General features: G+C 42.6%; 1 long non-coding RNA gene and 1 other non-coding gene across 2 annotated transcripts; one reads left to right on the top strand and one right to left on the bottom strand.

Annotated features, from left to right (window-relative positions):
• The first annotated feature begins 8579 nt into the window (after positions 1-8579).
• LOC132887034 (uncharacterized) lies at positions 8580-9330 on the top strand. The gene is made up of 3 exons (XR_009654762.1): positions 8580-8643; positions 8751-8914; positions 9080-9330. It is a non-coding gene; the product is annotated as an uncharacterized LOC132887034 (long non-coding RNA).
• Positions 9331-14660: 5330 nt separating this feature from the next.
• On the bottom strand, positions 14661-14733 carry trnar-acg (transfer RNA arginine (anticodon ACG)). The gene has a single exon. It is a non-coding gene; the product is annotated as a tRNA-Arg (tRNA).
• Positions 14734-24063: the final 9330 nt, after the last annotated feature.

Genomic DNA, 24063 nt, shown 5'->3' with positions numbered 1-24063 from the left:
GGTGATGTTACATGTTCCTAACATTTTTTTAACATTTCACCCTTACCCCCAACTGCTCCTTGGGTGCTGTAGCATAGCTGGCCACTGCTGTGGGTATGTTTGTGTTCTCAATGCTCACTTGTGTGTGTTCACTGCTTCAGATGGGTTAAATGCACAGGAGAAATTTCACTGTGTGCTTCAGTCTGTGCTTGAGTGTACGTGTAACAAATAAAGGCTTCTTCTTCTTAAATCTACTCGGCTCGATAACACATGTTCAGTACTGACACAGATACTAATAAACAATCCTGTTTTCATTGCAGTGTGATTCTTGCCGTCTACAAAGATCTCTTTTCTCCGTGAATAAAAACAAAAGCATGTCACATAAAATGATCAGTGATCAGGTTTATTTTACACCCAAATGCTTGACACTCGGCATCTTTAGGGTTGTTTACAACAATTTAGAAGCAATGTGGCCACGAGCTCCACTAGCCTCGCTAAATCATGTTTGGAGCGCTGTTTGGAGTGAAACCATCTGACTGCCATCTTACCACTCGCATTGTGGAGCAGCATGGTCATTCAGACTATTGGAAGCTACACAAAACTTTTTCTGTATTTTTAGGCTCTGAATGAGATTCTCTCACAACATGATCAAAATGTGCACTGTTCAATTAATACTGTATCTTCAGCTACTATTAACACATCATATCCATCTTCCATCAAATACTGCCTGGAAACACAATAAACTCTCTCAACAACCTCTCTCTTCTCCTTTCTGCATTTCATCCGCGTGTGCTATAGCCAAAACAGCTGGAGCATCTGTATCTACTGTTGTACAAAAAGCAGCTCCTCCTTCTTCAAATACTGCATCAGGCAAAAACACAAACAGCCTTTACACCCTCTCCTTCAACTACAGCATCGGGGTTTTAGTAAAAAATAACAGTAATTGCAGTACCTGATTCCGCAGTGCCAAATACATTACTGTTTCTGAAATGTGATCAGGAAGTTTGACAGGGGCACAGCAGACATATATTGGGGCACGTGCTCCAGTAAAATGGGTCTGGCGATGCTGATGGACAACTCATAAATTCAAGCAACAGGCTAAATGCAAGCTTGACACTTACTGTGCGGTGAGCTCTTTAGGATGGCGCTTCTGACTTTTGTTTCCAGACCGTAGGAACTGCTCCGCATACCAGACATCGCTCAAATCCTTCTATATGAATCTGCATGACAAATTTATCTTTTTCAAAATGTATGGAGCAGACACCAAACCATCCTGTTGGCTTGAAGTTACCTCTCTTTGTCAGTACAAATCAAATCCATTCGTTTCACAAGTGTCCTGCCGACTTTGGGCTACAATGGATCAAAATTCTGCTTTTTTAATCAGCTACACTTGAACAGCCTTGAAGGACACACCCCTGAGGAGGCATGCTTTGGTTTTAGTTTTGTTGCAGAATAAAAAAAAATTGTTAAAAACGTGTTACACTTTGCAAAGCAGACGAAGCCAGAAATGCCATGAACTTTCAAGTGTTTCGCATATGACGTCACTTCATTGAATGAACAGTAACTTACCAGGAACGCGTTCGTGTAATGGCGGATTCAAAGAGCCAAACTTTACCAACTAAACAGAACATGTTTCCGGTCTCATATTAAAATGCAATTTAGACAGTAAACTATTTAACATGTCTAGTTTTATAATTTATAAGGTATAATAAGAAATGTGAGAAATTTTAATTTTTAGCTCACCTGGACCAAAGGTCTGGTGGGCCAATGCCATGGGCTGCAGGTCAGTGTAAAGAGGTAGGGTTGGTTTCCTGCAGCAGAACTTGAAAACTGTGACAAATAATATCTTGAAAGTTGGTATAGAGGGTAGGGGATATAGATGACTCTGTCTTCTTGTTTGTTTATTGTGGCTGAATTATATATATATTATATGTGTTCTTTATGTGTGTCTCTTGCAGGTCTGTTTAATATATTTTTGAGCCCAAATCTGATTGGATGTACTGTATCTATTTTACACTAAAATCTGGTAAAGGATGATCTAAGCACTTTCAGAGACTTGTGTAAAATAAAACCACAGCGGCCTCCACACAAGGAGGTTGGGTTTGATTACACACAGCTGCAAAGGAAACAAAAACAAAGAGACAGGGACAACCAACACTGCATGAAAATCCACAGCAGTGAAGAAACCACATTACCTGACTTAAATGTAAATTATTTAGAGTTATGCAGACATGTTATATCTACCTCCATTCATGCAGTATTTCAGTATCTACAGAGAATTAATGACGTATCATGGCCCTGTAAAATGTCTTTAGGAGGCAGTTAGTCACACCACCATATTGGGGCAGGGCTTTTACATTACTCAGAGCATATTTACTGTTGATATCAGGTGACATGTCAAACAACGTACATGATTTCAACAATATTTACAGGGTCATAATAGACATTAATTAGAACAAACACCAGATATATTTTTTTTGGTTATATATTGGGAAATGAAACAAGCTGCTGATACTAAAAGCTTTCAGGTGAGTAACAGCACAATCATAAACCAAAACATTAAATGAAAAGAGAATGTCTGCACTTTTTCCTGACCTAATCTGAAACAGAGAAAACACCACTATGCCCCACTGAATGGCAAACACCACGAGGAATTTCAGACATTCACAGTGAGTATCGATATATACAACATACAGAAATGTGATATCTGTATTCCAGCTGTTAGAAATTACACAAGCTGCCAAAGTGTTACACTCTGACAATTCAAATAACCAAATTTTACAATCATGGTGAGCAGAAAACCATCTCAAAATGCACAACACATCGAACATTAAGTTGGATGAGCTACAACAGCAGAAGACCACATCAAGTTCCAGTCCTGTCAGCCAAGAACCGGAATCTGAGGATACAATGGCGATAGACTCACTGAAACTGGACAGTTGAAGATTTAGAGAAAGACGAGGAGAATTTTTTCCCCAGTAATCTTCAACTGTATAATCACCAGCGGCAGCTTGTGGACTAGCAGGACTAAGCCCTCCTGTCTTTCAAAAAAAAAAATCAGTATAATATTTCATTTTTTGGCTTCAACATAGTCTTATTTTGGTTAGGACATTGGACTTGAGTTGAGGCCTCCATTGCTTAGACATTGCCTGTTGGAATTTTGATTTTGTCCAATCACAGCCCGCCTTTTCGGGCTAGGGTCTCGCGCCGCTGGATTTTGGTACAGTAGGCCGGGCTGTACGAACCTGTGGCGAAACTTTCCTCCCACGTTTTTTGGGGGCCGAACCGCAGGGGCGTGGCCTACTGTCTCGCACCTAAAACGTGGTCAAATTGTAACAAATGTGGTATCAGTAGATAGCCCTAAGTGAGACGAAACGGGGGATACTTGTCTGACGTCTGTACGACCTTCCTGTCTGGAACAGCGGCCCAAAACGCACTCGGCCAAAGGCCTCATAAAAATAGTTGAAAATATTCACAAAAAAATCGGGAAAAGGTGCTATTGACTTGGAATCAAGTCTACCCCCCCCCCCCCCCCCCCCAAATCGAGGGTGCTGAGCGCGCCTGACTTGGAGCCGAGTCTCTAGCACCTTCACGTCCGGAGCAGCGGCCCGAAAAGCACTCGGCCAAAGGCCTCATAAAAATAGTTGAAAATATTCACAAAAAAATCAGGAAAAGGTGCTATTGACTCGGAATCAAGTCTGCCCCCCGTAAATCGAGGGCGCTGAGCGCGCCTGACTTGGAACCGAGTCTCTAGCACCTTCCTGTCCCGAGATACGCCCAAAGGTGAAAGGTCAGAAAAAAAGTGTAAAAATATTCGTGAAAAATTACCCGAATGTCCCCGCGGCTTCAAAATCATCGCACACCCTAACTTGGGGTCCCCGATTGTGGCTGAGGTGTCCGCGAAGCCGTAGGACCTTTAGTTTCAGAGTTATTCAAAAACAAACCCTAACCCATTCATTTCAATGGAAGGCCCCGCCTTTTCAGGCTAGGGTCTCACGCCGCTGGATTTTGGTACAGTAGGCCGGGCTGTACGAACCTGTGGCAAAACTTTCCTCCCACGTTTTTCGGGGGCCGAACCACAGGGGCGTGGCCTACCGTCTCGCACCTAAAACGCGGTCAAATCGTAACAAATGTGGTATCAGTAGATAGCCCTTAGCAAGACGAAACGGGGGATACTTGTCTGACATCTGTACGACCTTCCTGTCCAGAACAGCGCCCCAAAACGCACTCGGCCAAAGGCCTCATAAAAATAGTTGAAAATATTCACAAAAAAATCAGGAAAAGGTGCTATTGACTCGGAATCAAGTCTACCCCCCCTAAATCGAGGGCGCTGAGCGCGCCTGACTTGGAACCGAGTCTCTAGCACCTTCCTGTCCCGAGATACGCCCAAAGGTGAAAGGTCAGAAAAAAAGTGTAAAAATATTCGTGAAAAATTACCCGAATGTCCCCGCGGCTTCAAGATCGTCGCACACCCTAATTTGGGGTCCCCGATCGTGGCTGAGGCATCCGCGAAGCCGTAGGACCTTTAGTTTCAGAGTTATTCAAAAACAAACCCTAACCCATTCATTTCAATGGAAGGCCGGTAGTGAAAATTTCCCAAGTCCCACTTGCCAAAAAACTTCCCAGCGGAAGGTGTTAGGAGCATGTTTCAGCCCATTTGGAGTCTATCGGTACCTATTTTGGAGACATGATTTTTTAAAAATGTTTTTGAAAGGTTAGGCCTCGTTCCGGGTATAGGATACTGTCAATAGGCCTAATTCCGGAATTGAAGTCCAATGCCCTAACCTGGTCCAAACTCAATTTTGACGTGCTGGGACGTGCCCTCGGACCCTAAGCCATGCCCCCAAGGTGTTTTTTTGGGAAACCGGACAACTTTATCAGGAAAAAGGCCCATAACTCGGTCCACGAAAGACACCCGAGAAAACTTTTACCATAGGGCCGGACAGACCCGGCTCCTCTACCAAAACCCAAAGGCGCGAAACCTAGGCCCAAAAAAATTGACCGTTTTTGGAGGGAAAATGAAATTCCAACCTGTAAGTCTAAGCAATGAGTTAGGTTAGGATTCGTTCCGGAAATGAAGTCTATTTCCCTAACCCGATATTTGGCTGTTGGAACTCCTTCACTTCAGAGCGAGCCCTTTTGCAGGCTGAAAGTTGTATGTGTACAAAAAAGGATGCGTGGGGCTCAGGGTAACCATATTTAACGGATTTTTGAAAAAAAAAATTGGCCTCGTTGCCAGCCCCTACGGATGGGTCAAAGGCCTAATACCCTTACTCGACACCGTGGGCCTAAAATCATCCAAAAATTTTTTTTTCCACTCCCAGGGCTTATATGGGATGCTCAAACACAATATCCCATCAGAAATGACTTTTCTGACTTTCTTAGGCTACGTTTACATTACGTCGAATCAGCGGATCATCCTTAAAACGATTCGCGTTTACACTAAAACCGTTAGCCGTGCACACAGCAACGCCAATACGCGGATACGCTCGGCTCTGCAGGCATCCTGCGCTCCAAATCACTCTGCCCTGAACAGCGAGTGCCCTCTGGAGGGTGCGCACTCTGGCCCTGCGCAGCTCACACAGCGCGCGAGTGAAGTGCACAAGCCACGATTCGGGACTGAGCCGCTGTGTGTGAGATCCCAGAGCATATCACTTACTACTTGCAAGTGGAAGGATGGCAAGCCTAAAGACAATCATAACTACACAATGGGCAGTATTTGCATCAGTATTTGCAGTATTTTCATACTTTTATACTCTTTAATGAAAGGTGATACAAGGCGGAAGTCCGCGCCGTTTTTCAGCAGTCGCGTCACATGACCAACGCCAGCGAATCAGGAAGGTGGATGTCACAGTGACGTTGTCCAATGACGACGCCAGCTAGAGCTCAGCACAAGCGTATCCGCGTATCTGCGTATTCGCAATGTTTACACAGCACCGGAGCTGACACGATCTGGATTGAATACGTGGACGCTGGCGTATTCCCGTTTCCAGGCGATTCCAGGCGGTTTAATGTAAACGGACAGTGCATCCGCGAAGCAAACGAGACAGATACGGTCTAGTGTAAACGTAGCCTTAGAAGAAGCTCTCTGCTGCTACTGCCCATCCCCCACACACTTCTTTGAAGAAGCTCTCTGCTGCTACTGCCCATCCCCCACACACTTCTTTGAAGAAGCTCTCTGCTGCTACTGCCCATCCCCCACACACTTCTTTCACAAACAAAGGAGAGGTAAGTCAAACACAGGGTCTCTTATGTAGACAATATTTTTGGACTGTTTGGTCAGTTAGGAGATTAATCTTGAAGTAAGGAACATAATCTATTGTGTACACATTTTTCTGGAATGGAATATCTGTTGGACTTCAAGACTAGGGAATCGTATGTTATCACATGTGTAACTACTTTTTATTTATATTTTAGCATGCCGCTGTGTCCATTATGCGATGTGGACCACAAATACCTCCTCCAACACCTCAGGAAAGGCCATCATGTGGTAAACAATGATGAGCTGGACCTATTAATGTTGTACACGAGTGGGCGGTGAGTTTTTTTTTTTTTAACAATATTGTATCAACTCAATGTCTGATATAATAGCATTTGATGTTTTTATATGTTTTTATGAGTTTAATTTTTTTAAGTTTTATTTCTCTTTATTTACTTCAGAGGAGTGAAGGGAAGACTTTATTGTATGGAGTGCCAGATAAAATATGTCCGGCTGGACAAACATTTCCTCCAGTCACACAAGAACTGGACGGTGAGCTTTTTGCACAGATATTTGCACACACATAAGAAACATGACATTGAGACATTGAGCTTTTTAAAAATATAATTGTACACAAAAGAATTCTGACAAGATGAGACAACAATTCTGTTTAAATCACTACACACTTATTACCATTCTTTATTAGGCTGAACAACGGAAGGACATGTACAACCAGGGGATACAAAAAAAAGCACTTGATGGCCTCAGGGCTCTGAGGTTGACTTTCCCGGTTCTTCCAATGGTCAGCCAGCTGGACATCACAGAAGAAGATCTCAGGGAGGCGCCAGCTGACCCAATCCCGCCCGCCTCCCCTGATGCCCCCGCCGGTCCTGCCGCCTCCCCCGATGCCCCCACCGGTCCTGCTGCCTCCTGTGATGCCCCCGCCGGTCCTGCTGCCTCCCGTGATGCCCCTGCCGGTCCTGCTGCCACCTCCTCTGCTGCACCGGCACCCGCAAAAGGACGCTCCATCCTCTCATGCCCCGGGTGTCGGGCAAGGGAAGAGGCAATCCGGCGCCTCCGCCATAACAACATTCTGCTTCAGGCCAAAATCAAGCTCCTTATGGGGAAAAAAGAAAAAAAGAGGGTGAAGTTTCAGAAGAGGAGGGAAGCTGCCACTGAAGATGACAGTGGAGAGCCTGGATATGGTTTGTATATTTTTTAAATGCTTTTTTCCCCACAGCTCTCCAAAGATTCATTTCCTTGCTAAACGGAGGCAGCTGTGACCTAATGGTTAGGGAGGTGGAGTTAAGATCAGAGAGTTGCAGGTTCAAACCCCACCCCTACTTCTCCCTACACCTCGATCCATGGCTGAAGTGCCCTTGAGCAAGACACCCAACCCCACATTGCTCCAGGGACTGTAACAAGATTGGTTCCAAGTCACCTATCCCCGCAATAGGGTCGGTTCCACAAATCAAGTCTATTGGCCTAACCCTAACTGTAAATCGCATTGGAAAAAACTGTCAGCAAAGGGTAATGTAATTTATTGTTAACTTCCTGCTGCATTTTTGTAGAAATACTCCTCTCAAAATATAAGGGACGCATCACCACCGAGAATGCCACATGCAAAGAGCAGAGCAACACGCAGCAGCGCGTGCAGTCGGTGCGCCAGTTCCTTATTAACAGTGCGGTGGGCGACGTGCCACATGCTGACCTGTTATATCTGCGCGACCACAGCAGGATCCGGGAGTAAGTACTGTTTTGTTAAATGTGCAGTAAACAGTATTTCATTGCCCTGTATTTATACTGAGCAATCACAAGGTTGAATCTATTCTGATAAAAAAAAGTGTAATGTCAATGTAATGAATGTTGTGATGATCACTTATGTGGTCATGTGTGTCAAAGAAGTTGTCATTTGTGTCAAATCCCCAAAAATTGTCTTTTTTAACTTTTTTAGAGCTGTGAGAACATGGGTTGCATCCGGCCTGAAGCCCACCACGGTCAAAAAGAAAATTATTGATACCAAGGATTTTCTTAAGTGGGTGGGAAGGGCGTGGCCGGGGGGTGTCCGGCTCTCACAGAGATCCATAGAGGGTCTCAAAGATGAGCTCTCTAGAGAGCTACGAAATCTGAGGGGCAGCGTGACGTCGCACGTGGTGTCTGTCAGGCGCAACAAATCCGGTAAGGTCATTACTGTGTCAGGGCCCAATCTGTAGACTGCAAACATAGATTAATTTCATTTAATATTTAATAGATATATTTCCCATATAGTCCTATTCATGTGTGCACTGTACCGTGAAGCTTTTGAAATCTCAATATACTTTTGAAATGATGATAAAGGTTGTCTATTCTATTCTATTCTATTCTATTCTGTTCTATTCTATTCTGCATTCCAGAAAATGTCCTCCCCTTGGCTGTACACTGCAGCTTCATTAAAAAGGCCAACAAGCTCCTGCCCCAATTTTTCAGTAAGTCTATACATACATTTACATATCCAAAATTATAAGGGTGTTAATGACTTACAATTGTTTATGCATATATTTTTTCCTGTAATATTTTATTTACGTTTTCTTAGAGAAAGCTGTGACAACCAAAAAAAGGCCCCAAATTCAGAGATTTCTTGCCCTGCTGGCGGGGCTGATAATTAGTGAGACTGGCCACAGGATCACAGTGTTGAAAAACATGAGGGGGACTGATGTCCTAGAGGCTCGGGAAGCGGGGCAGTGCCACGTGATATACGTATGTTTTCATCTCCATTCATGTGTTTAGTAAAGCTCTTTCATATATTTTAAAAACAATATATTTCATATATTGGACATATGGGGCAGCCGTGGCTTAACCGCCCCTTTGGATAAGTGTAATGTAATGTAATATGTCTGTTTTACTCATCGTGTCCTCATACAGGTGAAGGAGCACAAGACACGCCGCACATTTGGCGATGCCAGGGTGCCTGTGCACGCCAATGTCTACCGCATGATGAAGACCTGGATGAAAAGGAGGGAGGACCTGCAGGGCTGGGGAGGCCCCTTCTTTTTTTCCAGTAGTGCTGGGGGGAGGGCGCCACTCCTCTTGGAGGATTTTAAGAGAACCTGGCTGGACCTGGGCTTCCCCGCACCCCCACCAACGTTTAACGCTCTAAGGAGCTCATTGGCCACTCATGCGAGTACAAGAACGGTCCCTGTCACAGTATGTATGTATGTATGAAAGTATGTTTGTATTATATATGAGTTCAATATCAAATTTAATTGTTCATGTCTCCAAAACACGTACCAATACACTCCAAATGGCCTGAAACATGCTCCTAACAACTTTCCCCAGGAGGATTTAGGGCTGTGGGAGAACAAGCCCGAAGTGTCCCCATGACCTTCTGTTCCATACTGTTCTATTAAAAGTGTGTTTTGAAATGTTTGATGTTATTGTATTTCTTTAAAGTTTTTTTGGCTTATTAAAGATATGGAAGTGCATTAAAGTTATTGAATTGCAATAAAATGTTTTTTGGTGTCCAGGTTCCAGATATCAAGTCACAACCCTATTTTGTTCCATATATCAAGTCTCAATTCCAGATATCAAGTCTGAATTCCAGATATCAAGTCTCAATTCCAGATATCGAGTCTCGATATCTGGAATTGAGACTTGATATCTGGAATTGAGACTTGATATCTGGAATTGAGACTTGATATATGGAATTGAGACTTGATATCTGGAATTAAGTCTGAATTCCAGATATCAAGTCTGAATTCCAGATATCAAGTCTCCATTCCAGATAGCAATGGCATTTGATAGAGGAGCCCAGTCTGTACGACCCTGTGGTGAAAGTTTCCTCCAATGTCTTTCAGGGAGCGAGATATAAGGGTTTTTCCTGATAAAGTTGTCTGTTTTCCAAAGAAAAGAGTGTGGTGAAGTGTCTTATGGTCTGGTGGCACATGTCAGCACATCAGAATTGAGTTTGGAGCAAGTTCCAAAAAACTAGTCTGGAACCCAGAAACCGAGTCTAGGGGGTGTGGCTTAGGGCCAGGGTTGGTGCCCCAGTCTATCAGAATGGAGTTTGGAGCAAGTTCCAAAAAAGCAGTCTGAAATTCCACAAACTAGGTTCTTGGAATATTCCAGGAACCTAGTCTGTGACAATGGCCACCTGGTGGTAGGGTACTATATTGCAACAAAATTAGTGGAAATTAGGCTTAAGGGGTTTTATTGCGGTATAAAATTGTAGGAAGGTCGAAAATTTATTTCAAAGGTGTCAAAAAATTTGTAATAACCTTCTACACAATCTCCAAAAGTGACCTATGCCACAGGATTATTATTTAATAGCTTTTTTAAATTTGGGACTTGATTTGTGGAATCAAATTCCACCTAGACAGTCTATTCTCCTACATTTTCAAATGTTTTAAAGATTGCTATTTTGGACTTTTGTGAAGCCAAGTACAACAGCACCATCATAAAGAAGAAGAAAAGAAAAATAAACAATGATATAAAATGAGGCTTTGGGCAAACTGAATGAGCCCAGCGCTGTAGATTCACTCAGCGAATCAGGAACAGCCTTGTCAGATGATTACACAGAGTGACACGCCCCCTAGTTATAATCTCCATATGGACTAATACTAACCCCATTTCCAGAAAAGTTGAGATATTTTCCAAAAAGCAATTAACACAAATATCTGTGATGTGTTAATTCATGTGAACCTTTATTTAACTGACAAAAGGACAAAGATGACAAAGATGAGATTTTCAAAAATTTTACTCACCAACTTAATTGTATTTTGTAAATATAAACAAACTCAGAATTTGATGCCTGCAACACACTAAAAAAAAAAAGTTGGTTTATCTAATGGTTATTAGATGGTTTCAAGATGGTGGCATGTACGGTACGGCTGCAGCAGCCCCTCGCAAACCCAATAACATGGTGTTTTGAAATGTTTCTTCATCTATGTCTACATGTTTGTATATGTTAAGACACAAGTACAGTCGCCAGTTTCTGTTGAATATTGGCAGAACAAGTGAACACAGCTTGACAAGCAGCACAAGAACAAAATCTCTAGAGCCTTAGTCTGCCAGATCACATCACTGACTTCAAGTACTGTTTCCTATCAGGAGAGGGGGCACTGCAGGCATTGTGAGAGGAAGCAGGAAAGGGGAAAGTGCAGAGGGACACGGGCTAGGCTAGCGGCTCATCCAAATAGACCGGCAGCACCATCCATCATATTCGCCAATGCTCATTCCATAGACAATAAGATGGACCATGTACACCTTCTGAGAGCCACCCAGTGCGACACAAGAAAATGTGTTTGTATTTTCACAGAAACATGGCTAAATAACATCATCCCGGATTCCGCCATACAGCTAGACTGGCTAATGTGCCACATAGCTGACGGAGCCTGGGGAGTGGGAGGTAAGACCAAGCAATGCTCGGTGTCAGGATATGATAGTGGTTTCTAAACACTGTTCAGCTCTGGTGGAGTTTATGATTATGAAGTGCTGAACTTTTTACCTGCTGATGGAATTTACAGCTATTTTGTTAGTAACTGTATACATTCCACCCAGCACTAATAACAGCAACAGAGAGGCAGCACTAAATGAACTGTACCAAGCTATCAGTGAGCAAGGGCCAGCCCACCCAGATAGATTTCTTATTCTTGCTGGGGATTTTAACTATGCCAATCCAAAGTCTGTTTTACCCAAGCTATACAAACATGTTGATTTCCCTACAAGAGGAAATAATATACTGGACCTTGATTTCACTAACAACAAAGGAGCATACAAGGCTGCCCCCTCCCCCACCTCGGACTCTCTGACCACATCACAGTTATGCTAAAGCCAGCATACAGGCCAAGGGTGAAAGTGACCGAATCAGTTCTGAAAGAGATACACGTACGTGTGCAGCCAGAAGGTGCTACTTCTGCACTTCAGAACTGTTTTGACATTACAGACTGGGACAGTGATGCAGGCAGCCATGTACAACCAAAACATAGACCTACTAACCCTTCACACACCTTCTTCAGTCCCCTGCCTTCTGGAAAAAGGTACCAGAGCCTCCAAGCTAGCTCCACCAGACTGGCGAGCAGCTTTATATACCATGCTGTCGGGATGCTGAATTCTCTCTCTCCCCTATCTCCAAATAACTCAGTCTGTTACTAAAATCCATCTGTAGTATTGTCAAGTAATAAAGCACTTGTCACTTTATGACACTTCCTCACCTCAACATCTGCTCATGACTCATCCTGTAAATGGATCATGATTTGCATATTGCAGATACTCCCATATCCTTAGCCATTTTGCAATGTTACTATTACCATTTGCACTAATACAATTTGCGCTGTTTCTGCTTGTGTGGTATTGTGTGTGTGTGCTTTTTTTTAAATCAATGCTTGTTTTGTTTGTGTATTTATGTCTACACTGAGGGTCTTGGAGAAACAATATTCCAATCTGTGAAAAAGCCCGTTTGCATGACTCCGTCCTCCATTGCACAGTTGCTCTGTTCACTAGCTGAGCTCTAGTGCTCCCTTTTTAGTGAGCTCAGTCAGCAGGCTGGTAAAGTCAAAAAAATTAGGAAAAACCTCCTGTAATAACCAGCCAGCCCCTGGAACTGCCTCACCCCTTTTTGGTCTTGAGTCTTGGGCAGGCCACAATCGCTGCATTCTTATCAATTTAGGGACGCACCTGCCCATGACCCAAGTGAAAGCCCAGATACTGTACTTCCACCCACCAAATTGCACACTTCCTTGGGTTTGCTGTGAGTTGTGCATATTTCAGTGATCTCAGGACTGCCCATGGGTTTTGGAAATGCCACTGCCAATGTCCCTGTGTGCTCGTGACAGGAATTGAACTATGATGCAACAGCTGGAGCGCACCTCTGCAGAGCAGGGACCTAATCTGTGAGCAATGTCCACTGAGTAAGCCAGCTGGTCTACGATGTCCAGGGAGACGTGTTCGAAAATGTCAGCAATGATATTCTTCACTTTCTCACCTGCTTGCTCCGGAATGCCAGACACTCGTAGATTCCATCTTCTTTTATAGGCATCCAGGTCGCTGCATTCTTTCTGAGGACACTGTTCTCTTTTTCTAAGATGTGGACTTTACTTTGTAAGGCGACGACTTTATTTGTCACGTCTTCTACCTGTTTCCCCATAGAATCAAGGACGTCGGTGACACTTTTAATGGAATTTGTATTATCTTTAACCATTGCCTCAAGTGACTGCAGCCGTTTGAAAGATTCTTCTTGCATCTTTTCAATTCTTTCCATTATTATTAGCAAAAGCACGATGGGCACAGCCTCTTTATAATCCTCGTCATTGGCACGCGTCTTCGACTTTTTGGCTGGTCGTGGTTTCGGAGTTTCTGGTAGTGGCACGAAACACTGTTCCATTCCGTCTTGTAAAGCATCTGGTTCAAACTTTTCACTCAGAGACTTTCTGGCATAGAAATCCATTACAGCACAGCTATCTTCCTCTGTTTCCATATTGACGAATAACCTGAAAAAAGTAGCAAGTATGCTTACCAACTTATGTTCACTTCTCCTTTAGTTAGCAGGTTCACTGAATGGTTAACTCAAGGCGCAAGCTAGATAACAGTGAATAAAATGAAAGAAAACAAGGATTAAAAAATTGTTTCTGAGCGAGGTCCTTGTAGTAGCTATTTAGTTTCTCAATTAGGTTCATTCTAATCAGCCCTTAAGCATATTTAGCAATTCAGCACATTAGGTTTCATTCATCATGTTGCGGAGCTACACAAATCACATATTACACTGATGCCATCTTGGCTGCCCCCCTGTTGCTCTTCTTCTTCATGAGCAACTTGGCTTGTATATTTGTCCACCTCTTTCTCCGTGGCTATAGGTTCTAAATCATCCTCAGACAACCAACCAAAGATTGAGGATGAATTTGAAGAGCCTTTTTGTCTCTTTCAAAAGAATTAGTTTCAAGAATGGACGCCACTGCAGAGAATAGTATAGAGTCCATGTGGACACAAAAAAAGGCATTGGTGCACATGATGTCACGCATGCAGCACCGCTAACCTGTAAATCGCTGCGATCTAATAATGGCGGACAAGCTTTTAGTGATTTTTGGAGCAGAATTCATATGCAAAAATGTATTTTTGAACGAATTTTTTTATTTATATGCTAACTTAGAAGAAGAAGAAACCTTTATTTGTCACATGCACACTTCAAGCACAGTGAAATTCATCCTCTGCATTTAACCCATCTGAAGCAGTGAGCACACGCAAACACGCCCGGAGCAGTGGGCAGCCACACCAGAGCACCCAGGGTTAGGTACCTTGCTCAAGGGCACTTCAGCCCAAGGCCACCCCACGTTAACCTAACTGCATGTCTTTGGACTGTGGGGGAAACCAGAGCACCTCGAGGAAACCCACGTAGACATGGGGAGAACATGATCCACACAGAAAGGCCCGTGTCAGCCACTGAACCCAGAACCTTCTTGCTGTGAGGCAACAGTGCAAACCACTACACCACTGTGCCACCCTTTAAAATTTTCAAGCCAGCCAGGAGTTGAACCTAGAATCTTCTGATCCGTAGTCAGACGCGTTATCCATTGCGCCACTGGCCCTATAACTTTGCAGCCTATTTGAGCACATCACACACAGAAAGCCAGAGATTTTATGATGCAATTTTCATGAGACCAGCACTTTAAGAAAGATGCAGCCAGCATTCCTTTAATTTTTTTTTTCTAACAGGTGAACAATTTAAGGTCAACCCTGGGCTTATCCAGGATTTCAACCTTGGACCTCTCACAAGCGAAGCGAAAATCATACCAGACAAAGCCAGACGACCCACACAAAAGTGCTTATGTGCCACTGGAATTTATATCTTTCAAAGTTTTGACTTTTCATGTCTGCAGGATCCTGCTCAACATTTGAGATGGTTGCATGAGATGTGTGGAGGAAAGCAGGTTCATGTTACTTTTGCTTTCTTCAGAAAATCTCTATGGCTAACCTGACCAAAGTGCCAGGCTCACTGGTATGGCAATTAGAGCACATACTGTCACGCCCGGCTTTGCCTTGCTGAGAGTGCTCACTCCTTCCGCATGTATTGAACTTTAACTTGTCCGCCCATACGGAAAAGATATAGACAAATCATATACTATTTTTACATGTTTTATCTGAACTCTAGAAGATTTGTATATGACAGTGAAACCAGCTATAGGATTTTTGTAAAATATGTTTAGCATGAAACATATAAAACTTTGCAACCTGCAAAGGCTGTATATGTCACTAGTCCGTCATACAATATCCTTACAAATGTCAGAGAAACTTCATTTTAACCACATGACAATTGCTGTAGGCCTTTCACTTTGTGTGTGTGTGTGTGTGTGTGTGTGTCACTGGGAGTGGGTGAAGAGAGGAGAGAGCTTGCTGGGCGGCATGGGGGAATGCAAATATACAACCTTAAAAACATTAAAGAGCACTGTCAACATCTCTCCCACTGATAAAGCATATGAACATCTGACATGCTGTAAACAGATTTTCATTCTGCAAAGTCCTAATTATTACAAAGGTCATAGGTCACAAAGGTCAAACATATATTGATTGCAATAATAGAAAGAAGAAAGCAGCTATACACTGTATTTTGTCACTTTATTGAAGAAATACAACATTTTATGCACATATTCCCTTATAACATGTACTGTATAATTTCATATTACAACTGATATACACAATTAATTAATTCCATCATTTACAGTAATGTGTTTTTATTAATCGACAAACAACTGGGCTGGACTGAGTACACTGAATATACATACATGGCTTAACTATCTGTACAGTGTTGATGGCTTTGTGAAAGCCTGTGGGAAAATGGATAGCTGACATGTAATTCAGAGAGGTTTTGACGATTGATCCTTTGGCAAACCTCTGACTTGTGCAATTTCCATGGTTTCCAATGGCATATAAACAATCATCACCAGTGTCAATGAAGTGGGAAATTCTAAAAATACTCCCATCTTTCAAAAGCACAACAGAGTTGTTTCTTTGTTTTGTTTTGGTGTAAGTATGGCCATGAACAATTTCTCCATTTACAGCCATTCTCCTGTAGTACTTAACAGTAGTCTTTGTTGGAATATCCTTCACTTTGTGGATGGCAGCCTGGTCACAGGCAGAGATTACTCTTAATTGTGGTGAGCCAATGGCTGTCACCTCACTGAACCTCTTGACATGGTGCTTTCCAGGTCTCATGTCTTTGCAAAACTCTTTAACCTCTGCTGGTGCATCTGCTAGAAATTGCTTTGCTAAACGGGGGAATGTGCGGGCCATTACTACCCGTTTGCAGATCTGCTGTGGAACAGCTTGGCTACTTTTCACCTGTTTCAGGAGGTACCCATTAAAATCTAGAGTCAACAATTCCCCTGCGGGAAATTGTGAGAGTGATGCAGTGCGCGTAGCAGTCACAGTTGCTGGAGCTGAGCTGTACTGTGTGAATGTGTGACTTGCCATGAAGCTACAAGCCTGTGTCTCTCTGAGAGGGAGCAGCCCCTCCCTCCCGTGTGTGTGTGTGTGTGAGAGCGAGCATCCCCTCCCCCACCCACGCGCTGCGAACAGAGAGACAGAGAAGCACACAAAAAGGGCAGTTTTTCCTCAGGGGGGACCCCCCAAACAATGGGGATTTACATGAAAACGGAAGAAGATATTCACAAAGTTCTTTCACAGTGAGCACCACAAGGGTCTCCTGAACACACTGATGTAATTTTTTTGTCTGTAGTGTAAAAAAATGAGGTCACTAGAGTGAGTTAAAGACAAGTGCCAGGATTAGTTTATGGCATGAGGAAAGTCATGGACTCGATGACTACTCCTACTACTTCACCAGTAGTAGGTAATATAGCTGGGTGGTCATCCACTTCAGGACCCACTTCTGAAGTATCACCAAAATCCACAGCCCACTCTCCCACTGCATCACCAATGGCCCAGTCACCTAAGGTAATTGATTTTCAAAGAATAAATGAACACAGTATAGAAAATGAATCTACTGCGTGTGAGACATCCTTGGAAAGTGTGTACTATTGTATAGTGTAATTTACTCTTATTACCTTGCCCCTCATGGGGTATTTGGCCAGGTATTGCAATGATGCTGTCTGTATGTCTGTTTGTCCACCTGTGTGTGTATCCTCTGCAGTGGGAGCCAAACACACATCATCATACAATCTTGGACAAACACACACACGCACACACATCTATGCATAATGCAACGTTAAAAAGCCGTCTGTAGCATTGGTCAGGAGCCCAGGTTGCCATCTCTGATTGCATTTTTACAGTCTTAAAGCAATATTCTGGGAAAGAAGCATTGTAGGATCCTTTGTTGGTTCCCATGATCAAATGGACCCTAGACCCTAGAATGCTTCTATGAACTATTGCTTTGAAGTGTATTGTGATTGAGGGGAGGAAAAAGTAAAAAATATTCCAGCTTTAATGCCGTTCTTGTGTCCTCATTTAAACAGGTGGAGATTTATCCTGGGACAGGAGTGATGGTGGATAAGCTGGCATGGACCTATGCCCTCAATTCAAACACAGTCACAGTCTTTGTCAGGCATCTGATCACTGCTGTTTTCCCTCTGGACACTCTACTAGTCAATAACCTATGGGGCACCAAAAGGACTGGAGCTGGCGATCGGCTACCCCTGGATAAAGTGAAAGTCAATGCAATTTACAGTAGGTTTTCAGCTACAGTATTATATAATGATGTTTTACATTATTATGCATCTGCTGACAAGAGCCATCTAAGTTTTTAAGCATTTTTTTGTTTTTTCTTTTGTAGGTGCAACTATCGAGCGGTTTCCGCAGACCCCTCTTTCAACTATTGGCTCAGCGATCAATGCCAAAATCACTGAACTAAGGGCAAAAAACAAATCTGTCACACCTTGAGGTTAAACTGCATTTTCTGCAGGGCATGTTAGTGAGATTTTTTTTAGAGTTATATATATATTTTGTTTATTGTAATGCTGCTGTTTTGTACATTTTTGTTCATTTTGTGAAGCATTACCTCTCATGGTCCTACCTGTGGGCTTCTCTCTTCAGGTAACATCTCCACTCAGCATTACCGGCCACGCCCGCACTCACTTCCTCTTATTATCTTTCAGTGACTGTCATTGGCTGTTGCCGATCACCTGCTCCCCCCCCGTGTGTATTTAAGCTGCAGTCCTCCCAAGCCTCTGTGTCAGATTGTCTGCAACTCTCAGCCTGATAACCTGCTCTGTGTTCCTACTACTCTGACTCCTGAAAATATCCTGTTCCGTCTGACTCTGTCTGCTTTCCAGCCCCGGTAACTTAATCTGCCTTCCGTTCTGTTGACTCTGCCTCTTGCCTGCCTCTCCTGTACCTTCGCCTGATCTCCAGCTCGCTCAGCCCTGCTGCTCGGCTGCCTCTCCATCTTCCTGGTGTGTGCAGCCCTGCCTGGAGCCCTACTCACCTGACCCTGCATTTCTGTCCCCTATCTTGCTACCTGATTTGTGACTCTGTGTTCCAGCCTGCTCTCTACTCCTGCCTGCTGAGGTACTGCTTGCTGGGAGACTGCCTGAAACCCAAGTACTGTCAGCCTCTAGCCACAACTCTCTGACTTCGCCTGATCCTGTCAGATCGCAGCTGCTAAGCAGGGTCGGGTGTGGTCAGTACTTGGATGGGAGACCTCAGATGTCACTGGCATCCCTGCCTCTCAGTTCTCCTGCCACTGGACTTCACCCACACACATTCTCCCTTTTCCCCTGTTATTAATAAACTGTGGTTTGAGCGTGTTTGGTCCCTGACAATTACCAAGCCACGTCTGCCCTTGCTATGAAGGTGTTAAAGTTCAGTGAATAAACCTAAAAGTGATACGAAAAAACTGTGTTTTCCTTACATTGACAGTAATTGGTTGACATTTTAAAAACATAGATAAACCTGAACAATTCATACAAAAAACTCTTCTATTTTTACATTTATAGTAATTGATCGACATATAAAAACATCTATAAACCTAAAGAAGTCATACAATAAACCTGTCTTTTTCAGTAGGTTGACATATAAAAAAACATAGAGAGCCATCATAGAATACCTTTACGATGCATCCACAATTCAAACAAAAACATATATGTTTGTGTGGATTTACATATAAAAGGCATATACATTTTAAACTGTAAAATATAATTTAAAACTACAAACATTACATGAAGCATACAAAGACGGTGTAATTCATCATACACATTATCTGTAAAAACCATGCACAATGTTCCCTTCATACATACTAGATTTTCATAAAAAATTTGTATGAGGAAAATGCAAAAGGGGCCACAGTAAATCATACATGGCATATATATTTATTTATAAATCCTTATATAAGGATTTACTACTTAGACAGTGGCAAATTCTTATAAGTTCTTTACTGTTTTTTTTTCGTATGGGCATCACCACCTTCATGAACAACTTTAGCAGTGAAAAGTGGCTCTATTGAATCTGCCATAGAAAGGAGAATATAATGTTTTTAATCTTTACATAATCAAGCCAGAACTACATAAGTCAGATCCATATTCTGTTATTAATACCACACAGACTAATTAATCACTAATTCAACACTTAATATTTCTAAAGTCACAGAAAAACGTTAACTCACCGAGTGAGAGCCACAGACACATGAATATAACAGTGAACATGACGAATGGTCTCAGCTGAATGAGAATATTCTTTCTGTGCTCTGATTTATTAAGATCATAAAGGTTCATGAAGCTCTGCCCCACAGCATCACATGACAGTGTCACCAATGTTATTGACTGATTGATGATTCTTACTGAATAATCCTGGCTTTACATTCAGCCTCACATATGGAACCTGATTTTAGCACATTGTAAGCAAATGCAAACTGGAAGCAGGAACAGTTAATAGTCAAAACAATGCAGTGCAAATAATTTAATCTTAAAATAAATTATTTAATAATTACATCAGCATTTAAAGTGAGCTTTTGAATAATTATTTTAATTTATTTATTTATTTATTTATTTATTTATTTATTTTTAATCAGTGGTGTATGTACATCTCGTAAGTCCTGGCCCAGATGTCTCTGTGGAGCAAATTAACTTTTTTTTTTCCATCTTCAAACCAATTTACATTTATTTATTTATTTATTTATTTATTTATTGTGGATGATATTAATATTTAACTAGAAATGCTTTGAACTATTTGTACCTCTTATGTAAGGGCCAGTACATCACAAAGCAGTTTTCCTTAATGGTCATGAAAATTAGGTTGAATTAAGCTGTTTGTTTGTGAACAGAATCATCGCATACCCCAAACTTTGTGGTAAATGTTTTTTCACAAGTGTATTTTACTGATTACTATTTAAAATAAATGCTTAAACTGCATTAATGCACTGACTGTTGGATTTTAATAGAAAGATTATTGACAAGTTTGTCTAGATGAGAGATCACTGTGCATTTCACTTATTTTTATCATGGGATGTCATTAGTCACTGATATATTTTACATTACGATATAATTTGTTATTTTTTGGCTGTAGTTTTGAATCACAGGTAGAGGTGCAGCACTTTCTCTGTTATAAAATGTCTGTGTGACAGATTATGAATATGGCAGAATTTGGCTTTGTGACATGTTAATGTCAGCATCAAGGAGAAAGTACTGTAAGTTGTGATGTTTTTGCACTACTTTAGAGTAGCTTTTTTTCTTCCATTAACCTGATTAACGTACAATGGTGGCACGGTGGTGTAGTGGCTAGTATGGTTGCCTCACAGCAAGAAGGTTCCGGGTTTGAACCCAGTGGCTGGCGAGGGCCTTTCTGTGTGGAGTTTGCATGTTCTCCCCATGTCTGCGTGGGTTTCCTCCGGGTGCTCTGGTTTCCCCCACAATCCAAAGACATGCAGTTAGGTTGATGTGGGGCGGCCTTGGGCTGAGGTGCCCTTGAGCAAGGTACCAAACCCCTGACTGCTCCCTGGGTGCTTTAGTGTGGCTGCCCACTGCTCTGAGTGTGTGTGCATGTGTTCACTGCTTCAGATGGGTTAAATGCAGAGGATGAATTTCACTGTGCTTGAAATGTACATGTGACGAATAAAGGTTTCTTTAATTTGAAATTGCAAACTAAAAACAAAGAAGGGAAACAAGAGAATTTAAAAAAAACCTCACAAATATCACAAAAATGAATTTGATGTGTCTTTCCAGGTGATTTGATCAAGCAATATTTCCAAAATTGAAATGCAATCCCATTTCTTGTATTTAAGTCACATAACATGACATGATGTGCAAATGGAAATGCTACCTTTCTGAAAAAAAACACTCTTTTAGAGCTATCGCAAGAGAAGAATCTATCCTGAGAGGAGAAAATCCAACATCACTCAATGGAAACACAGGCCATTCACAATTGTGCTTTGTCAAGAAAAAGAAAAAAAAATCCATTCCTTCTATTTTGCATAAAACTGCACTGGAAACCCATCTCATGATTGATGAGGTGTGTAGAAGTGTTTAGATTTATTCAGTGCATTAGTGCATAGCTTCATTAGCAGAAGTGTTTGCTGTCTGACAAGAATTTCAGAGTTAAAGACACCTCAGGGTTTGTTTGTTTTTTATAGTTATCAGATCCTTTAAATCCTGTAAATTGGGAGATGGGGCCTCCATGGATCAGACTTGTTTGTTCAGCACATCCCACATCTGCTTGATTGAATTGTTATCTGGGAATATGGAGGCCAAATCAACACCTTGAACTCTTTGCCATGTTCCTCAAACCATTCCTGAATGGTTCTTGCAGTGTGGCAGGGTTCATTATCCTACTGAAAGAGGCCACTGCCATAATGGGAATACCACTGACATGAAGGGGTGTACTTGATCTGCATGATGTTTAAGCCTCACTCACAACCCACCGTATGTGCTACTACAGGCGGTCTACAGTAAAAAATTTGGCAAAACCATGCTTGAGACTTGAGCGACACTTGCGTGTGTTCAGCGCCGTAGAAGGTCGCAGACTGCCCATGGAGACTTTTGGTCCTGCACATGCAAATTCTACAGGTCTTGCGACAAATCAAGAATGCATATACTACATACGGGACCCGTACTCCTTTTGAACACCTGAACCAAGTCAGCAGCGCGGCTAGTAGGGGCTTTTTGCGATGACAGTAAGACACATGAGTGACACACAGTCATTATATGAGTGACGTGCCTCAGAAGTACTACACAAGTATTCCACACTTGCTATTTGTGCGGCACGCAAGACAGAAGTACATCTCACTTTCAACCCCTATGTGTGGTGTGCACGCAGCACACATGACCTGCACGCGACACAAGGGGCAAGACTCTGGGTATATACTGGGGAGGAACCAAGGAACCGATCATGTAGCATTGTAGAAAGTCAGAAGACCACCTCATTTGCTGTTTTTATTTGAGTATTATGTTAATTTACTATGCAAACATCAAATAATAAAATGTGAGTATAAGGGAATAATACATTTTATTACACTGTAAAAAATCCCAACTAAATAGCCCAACAGTTTCAGCACTGAAACACACTTTGACTCCGAGCTGCTGTCCTGCTCCTCCTCCTGCTGAGTGGTGGGACGGGGTGTCAGGATGTCCTTGTCCTCATCACTGAGCGTGGCACAATGGCCTGACAGCGATGATGGGATTGCAATGCCCTCACTTCTGGGTGTCGTTAGCTGAAACATACATGAAAATCAGCATATATAATATTAATTACATAAGCATATAGATACTGAAATGAATGTTTAAAGCATGTGCATTTACCTGTGAAAATACCTCTGGTGGGGTGCTGTGCCTTCTGCTGGCTTGAAGGCAAACTTCTCCCTGTCCGTGCAGGGCTTGCCAGTGCTGCTGCCATCATCATCATCATCAAATTCTTCCTCCTCCTCCCCCTCTGCTGTTTCAGGCTGGGTTACTTCACTTTTGCTCGCTTCTTCTTGGGTCCCATTTTCTAAACTTTAAACTGAAAATTTTTTAATTTTTCCCACAAAATATCCAATGTTCTTCAGTCGAAAGACAGATTCAGAATGCTGCAGACATGCTGATTTTATACCCACTCCTGGCTTGCATCACACACAAGTTATTTCATCTCATCTCATTATCTCTAGCCGCTTTATCCTGTTCTACAGAGTCACAGGCAAGCTGGAGCCTATCCCAGCTGACTACGGGTGAAAGGCAGGGTACACCCTGGACAAGTCGCCAGGTCATCACAGGGCTACACACAAGTTATGAGTGATTGTAACGTGCTAATCACATGCGTCACACACGCTTCACAAGTGCGGCCCGATCTCGTAGTGCAGGAAACTGGTAAAATGCAAGTCTCACGCACTCCACTCTCACTGAACACGCACCGATCACATGCGTCAGACATACGCTTTCCACAGGCTAACGGCGCAATTTTTCCCATGCCTCGAGGAAGTCAGGCATGCAACCTGTACTTTGCCCGTACTCCTCCCCCAAACTTTCCCCTCGGTTCACCGCGACCCTGCAGCACGGCTGCAAGCTACCAAACCCTGCGTCCCGTGTGTGTCCAAAACACTTATGGCGGGTCGCAAGCAAGGCTTTCGGTAGGTGGGGGTTAGGCAGATGGAAAGAGAAAACCTCCACTAAATACACACAATTTCAAACTGAAAGTCTTCAGTGTAATCTCACAGTCAATTGAAAATATTTTTGGTTGTTTATTTTATAACAGACATTTTCTGGAGTATTTAATTAAAGTGGGAGAAAAAGCAGCTGCTGATCTTAGTAATACTATCAAAGATGCCGTCAAGTCATTAGGCCTTACAGGTGAGTGTTGTATGTTATATCTGTGTGTGTGTGTGTGTGTGTGTGTGTGTGAGAGAGAGAGAGAGAGAGAGAGTGGCAAACTGGGTGTTTTACTTGCTTTAGGTGTCTTCCTTCCTTCCTGTGGCCTACATTTACATTTAGAGTAGCTTTTATCCA

Source organism: Neoarius graeffei, chromosome 1 (genome assembly GCF_027579695.1).
Source record: "Neoarius graeffei isolate fNeoGra1 chromosome 1, fNeoGra1.pri, whole genome shotgun sequence".
NCBI classification, from domain to species: Eukaryota; Metazoa; Chordata; class Actinopteri; order Siluriformes; family Ariidae; genus Neoarius; species Neoarius graeffei.
This window is presented reverse-complemented; position numbering and strand designations above follow the sequence as displayed.